Genomic DNA, 5806 nt, shown 5'->3' on the forward strand with positions numbered 1-5806 from the left:
TGATGGGCCTTTAACTACCCTCACCAAAAGTGTCACCAATGAGAGAATTAGTGATGGGCCTTTAACGACCCTCACCAACAGTGTCATTGAAAATGGATTTGGTGAGAAACCATAAAGGACCATCACTATATACACTTACAACAATGCTTTCTTAAAGATCGTCACCATATGCGACATTGGTGACAGACCTTAAAGGTTTGTCTCAAGCATGACCCTCACCAATGACATTTTTTCTTGTAGTGAACTTCTCCCTCCCATTGACAAAGTCCTGATAATTGTGCCAACTCTTGGGAAGTCAAAGAAGAGCTAGGCTCACCATATCATCCTCGGTAACAGTAATTCTGACACTTCCCAACTCATCACGACAATGAGTGAACTTGGTCAAGTATTTTGGAATAGAGTCACCCTTCTCCATCTTGATCTTTCTAAGTTTTTCCTTCAGTGCCAACTTCCTATGGTCACTGCAGGTCATCAATTCCTTCCTCATTGAGTATGGAGTTTCCTTACCATGGATACTCGAGACAATGTGATATTGAACTCCCTCAAGGATAATCTGTCTGGCCTTTGCCACACACTTTCTCCATTCAGCCAGATCTTTAGCATCTGATGTTGGAGGCTTAGGAATGTCTCGACCAATGAATTCCTTAAGGCCATTGTCTTCCAACACTTCTTCCATCCTGTCCTTCCATGCTATGTAATTTGAGCTTCCTTACAAAGAATACTCAAGTCGCAACCCATAGAAAGACATATTGCTGATTTGAAGTATGAACTTGCAAATTCGATTTTCACCTGCACAAACTCGAAATATCCTCTTCTATACTGTCTCCAACTTCAATAACATGTATATTTTTCTATAGATTCAACATCTCATGTGATATACTAAAACATAAAACAAGAATCTCTTCTACTCTTCTTAGCGGAAACAAAAAATGATCGATGAAAATAATAAGAAGAAAAAGGAAGAATATCAATCACACATAAGACAATATTTCTCTAGGGAAATCAACTACTCAAAACCTCAACTATCTATATTGAATTAACCATAATATATGAGAAGAAAATTCAATTCTTTTTCACACTAGAATAATTCCCACACAAGTATGATCTAACTCTCTTCCTCACAAGCCAGCGCAAGCCAACACTTAGCCAATTTTGTTGCCTGCCAAGCCCCTACTTCCTTGTGCAATTCCTGAGAGAATTATCCCATATTTAATTAGGAAATGCTTCCTCCATAACTATGCAATCCAAACATAGGTCCTCAACTGATTGCATGCACTGTCTGTACAACTCGGAAAATTATACAACTGATAGTACACTATCCATGCACTCTAGTCTCAACTGGGTCTTCCTTTGAAATGAAATGCATGAGTTATTTATGAGTGAATATTTAGTTAGTTGATGTGGTACTGGGGATGCACTAGTGCACTACTGCACTTCTAGATCTGTACTAGTTCCTCCAACAGTTAGAACTATTTTAACTGACTATAACTCAGTTAGATTGAGTTATCTAATTACAACTCCAAATAACTCAACGTGGGCCCATAAAATTTAAGGATCACTCTACATGACTCTACATAGACTTCCAACTCGAATTTCCTAAGTCAATTAATTCAATTTAACTTAATTAAGTATTACAAGTTTCTATGAGAATAGAATTACAATTTTAATTCAAAATTTAATTCAAGGACAAATTAAATTGGAATTTCTTATTGCTATTTTTAACAGCTTCACACATTCGTATGGCATGCAATTAAATCAAAATTTAATCAATTTAACACAAGTTTCTATACCTTCCCTTAGTGTTTACTCACACTAGAAACACAAGGGTATGTATCCTATGCATACAACACTAGTATATATATATTTCTCTACATAGAGAAAATTAGTGCAGATCCATAGTCATAAGGAACCCTTTATCTACTTTCCTATGGTTAAGGTTATCATAACCTCATTCTTTTAATCATAGGAGAACCATCATAGGATAACCATGCACCATTCATACAATCAATACAACAATTAACTTAACTGTCTAGACAAAAACTTCATGGCACATGATACATATGAAGACACTTATCTTGAATTTGAATTTGGGAAACTGAGTCTAGGACAATGACTATCCACTTAACCATAAACAAACTACAACCAGTCGTCACTTGTAGTTGTCACCCCTGATCTAGATTCTAGAGATTGAGGTGATTTTTGCCTCAAGGGATTAAACTCCAAACTGCTAGTTGAAACATGGATTCAAAAGGTTCTCCCACCTCCACCCATCAACTATTTAAGCAGTCAAAAATTGGATAGGGAGTCCAAAGTCTTGTTACCTCCACCCTTTGTTATTCAACAACTAATATAATTTAGGGAATACAAATATACAAATCTCCACCCTTCAAGGCTACAACACAATGGTTCCACCTATCTTGGGGACTCTGGAACCCACTGTAAAAACAACCACAACAAGAAAGGCCTTCAGAAATCTTCCTTTCAGGAACCTAAGGAATAATCCTCCACCCCAACAATCAAGGAAGTCCAGAGAAAACCATATTGACACTCTTGCTAATGGGAAATCAAGGGGCCATTGTTCCTCACCCGAGAGAAATTTCCTCATGCCATCTTACCAACTGAAAATTGGTTTCCCTACTACATCTGTGTATTCCCTGCCTTCGAGATACCTTATATTTATCTCTCTTTTTCTTCCCCATTCATAGGTTATTCTTCCCCATTTTTCCTACCAACCAGCCTCTAGGACCACCTTCTCCTCTCGTATTAAGTTGTTCGAATGGGATTTTCCTCTTGGCCTTGATATAGTCCTTCAAGCAGTTACCTTTATCTTCCAAAATCTTGTCAAGATATCAAAATGGTGTCACCTGCCTATATGTCCCCTGTATTTTATTTTTTTTGGTTATTTTGTTGCAGTGGGTGGCCAACACACCTTATGAGCTTGCAATTTGCCCATTTTTCCTCTTTAAATTCTTGTCCCTATTTCCTTATCTACTGTTGCAAAGAATTACATTTTTTTCCTTTATTTCCAACTAATAAGAAAATACAAATTTCCATGAACCATCTAAGCTTTGTATTGTAAGAAAACCTTAAATATATCTACAACAAGTAACCTCCTCTATTCTGGAATGTATGTCCCTTGAATATGCCAATTAATTAATTACAATTTATTTTTAATGAAGGAATATTAAACAAGATGTCATAGTCCCCTCCCCCTTAGGGGGAACACCATCTTCGGTGTTCAATAACCATATATAAAAAAAACATGCTTTAGTCCAAGCATCATTAATTATGGACCTTTATATACACATATTGTTTCAACTTTTACAACATGTTATCACCTAGAATGAACCTTAGGCTGAAAGAAGGCAATGCTAGGGTAACCACAAACCACGCTTAGCCAAGTAGCTAACCCTACTAGGCCAGGAGAGTGCTGTCTCCGTAAGGATCTCAGTAAAAATGACTGGATCAGGTAAATGATATTAGGCTAGGTATAGTAGCACAAGGTTTGATTTTATTTGAAGGGGTTCTGCTGGATCGGGAGGAGCCAGACAATTTGGGCAAGGAAATTAGGTCAAAATTGCAGGGTGTTTGATGGGGCAAGGTAGGTATGAAGCTTAGCACTCTAGAGTTTGATGGGTGAGGTGATTCAAGACTGGTGAGAAGCTAGGAAGAGCATGTGATCATCATGGATCCTTCCTAAACTGTAGAAAACATAAACTGTGAATATTTTCCCAAAGCAAAGCATTAATGTTATGGATTCTGCCTATCAACTTGAAAACATCCACTTAGAAGCAATGAAATGATTAATGAAGTACAAAAACATTTAAACATATGATCACAAGAGAGGAAACTGAACTAAACACCATACCACATGGATCCCAAAGAAATAGCTGCAATTTTTTATTAATCTCCTGCTAAACTGATACAAAATGATGTCTTTTCAAAACCTAAGCATCCAACTGAGTCCAACCCTTTACAATGAGAAAGAAGAAGAAGATATAGGCATTGATTCAACCTCCTCCCATCCTCAGGGGTTGAATCCCTAAGATGAGGAGCTAATCTAACCAACACTGAACAAGAAACTGGAATCTAGGCATCCTAACAACTTGCCTCTAAAAGTGAGGAAACTGATTCATTTGTGCTCAAAATGACTTTTAATCTAATGAATCTACCCTCTACTACTAATTATCCATCATATTTACAAGCCAAGTCATCATTTACATTAGTAAAACATCCTCCATGAGAGAAAATCCAAGATCACAGTCAAAACACAGTGAAATGGCAATCCTGTGCAAAATTTGTCCTATGTGTAGCGCCATTGGTCCTATGCGCAACGCCACTTTTAGGTCCCTTTTGGAGGCCTTCCTGGCATCCAAATTGAGTTCATGATAGCTCATTGGAAATATATTCAAGTATATTTTCCAAAACATATGGAATTTCTTAATTTTAAGCTCATTTGAACCCTCAAAAGTTGAGTCTCCCAAGACTGCTTCTGCGTGTCCAAAAAGTGGTAGAAAGGTCATTTCTGGGGTGTTTTTTGACCTTTTGGTAGACAAGTTCTGCTCCAAAAGCTTAGAAAATGCATAGGGTGCATGTAATAATTGTCTTGAATCCAAAAATGCAAGCCATTTGTCCATTGGGCGTACCTAGGAAAAGCACAGTGCCAGTGGCGCTGCACGTAGAGTCAAGTTTCCTGGGTTAAAATTTCCAAAATTTTCCAAAGGAAAAAATTCCTCCAAATTTGATCAAAATTGGTGAGAAGCACCACTATCAAGCATCTTTATGAGCCAAGGAAGCTTCAGCAAGCAACCTAAGCCTATCTTCCTCCTTTTTTCCTTTGAGAGCCTGTCTCAGCCTTGCTTTCATCTGCTTGACCCTTATATTGCAAATTTTGTTTTGGGTCCTATAGTGGTAGGCCATGTGCCTGATGATTTGGTTGTCCCTATTGGCCCCTTGCAGAAGCTTCTCTAAGTGAAAATTGACCCTTTCAAGCCAAGTTTCTTTGATGTTGAGGTTCATCTCCCGAACTGTTACTACCACTATTTTCCTCCTCCTCATAATCTTTGTCTCCTTTGTCCATGTTTGCCAAGCTTTGAGGTTGTGTACTCCTAGAAAAGGGATGGAGGGGGGTGAGCAAGGGTGATTAGTAATAAGGGAAGGGGAAGTGATATTGTGGGGTATTTGGTGGACTAGGTGAATATGAAAATGAGTGGGAGGGTATGAACCATGAAGATGAGGGAAAGGGGCTAGGGTTTTAGGGTATTGGATGAAGGAAAAAGGGATATGGAGTGATATGGAGTGATATGTAGTGTTATGTAGGAGGGGTTTTGGGTTTTAGTGATAAGTGATGGGAGGAATAATAGGGGTTAGCATTTTTAAGTCATAAATAAGGGAGAGTCTAGGGTTTTACATTTACCATGGCAAATTATCCTCAAATGCATTAATTGCAAACCAATGATGAAGTCAAGGAACAACACTTACTTGTTTGAGGGGAAGGAAGACAAATTTGATGTTTTTTAGGTGGAAGGAGATCATTTTGCCCTTTCTGGCCCTACGTGTAGCACCTCCTATAGGCGCACACCACCCTTCTCTACGCGTAGCGCCATTGTTTTTTCCACTGAGAAAACTGGCCTACGCACAACGCTCTGGCCTCTACGTGCAACACCACTTCAAGCCGACTTTTGACTACCTTCCTGATGTCAAAATTGAGCCCATCATAGCTCGTTGGAAATCTATTCCTATCTAATTTCTAGAACATCTTGAATTTTTCAATTTGGAGCTCATTTTCCTTATCAAAAGCTCAATC

Source organism: Pinus tabuliformis, chromosome 7, assembly GCF_031772625.1.
Source record: "Pinus tabuliformis cultivar Carrire ecotype Pingquan chromosome 7, CPIR1, whole genome shotgun sequence".
In the NCBI taxonomy this organism is placed as follows: Eukaryota; Viridiplantae; Streptophyta; class Pinopsida; order Pinales; family Pinaceae; genus Pinus; species Pinus tabuliformis.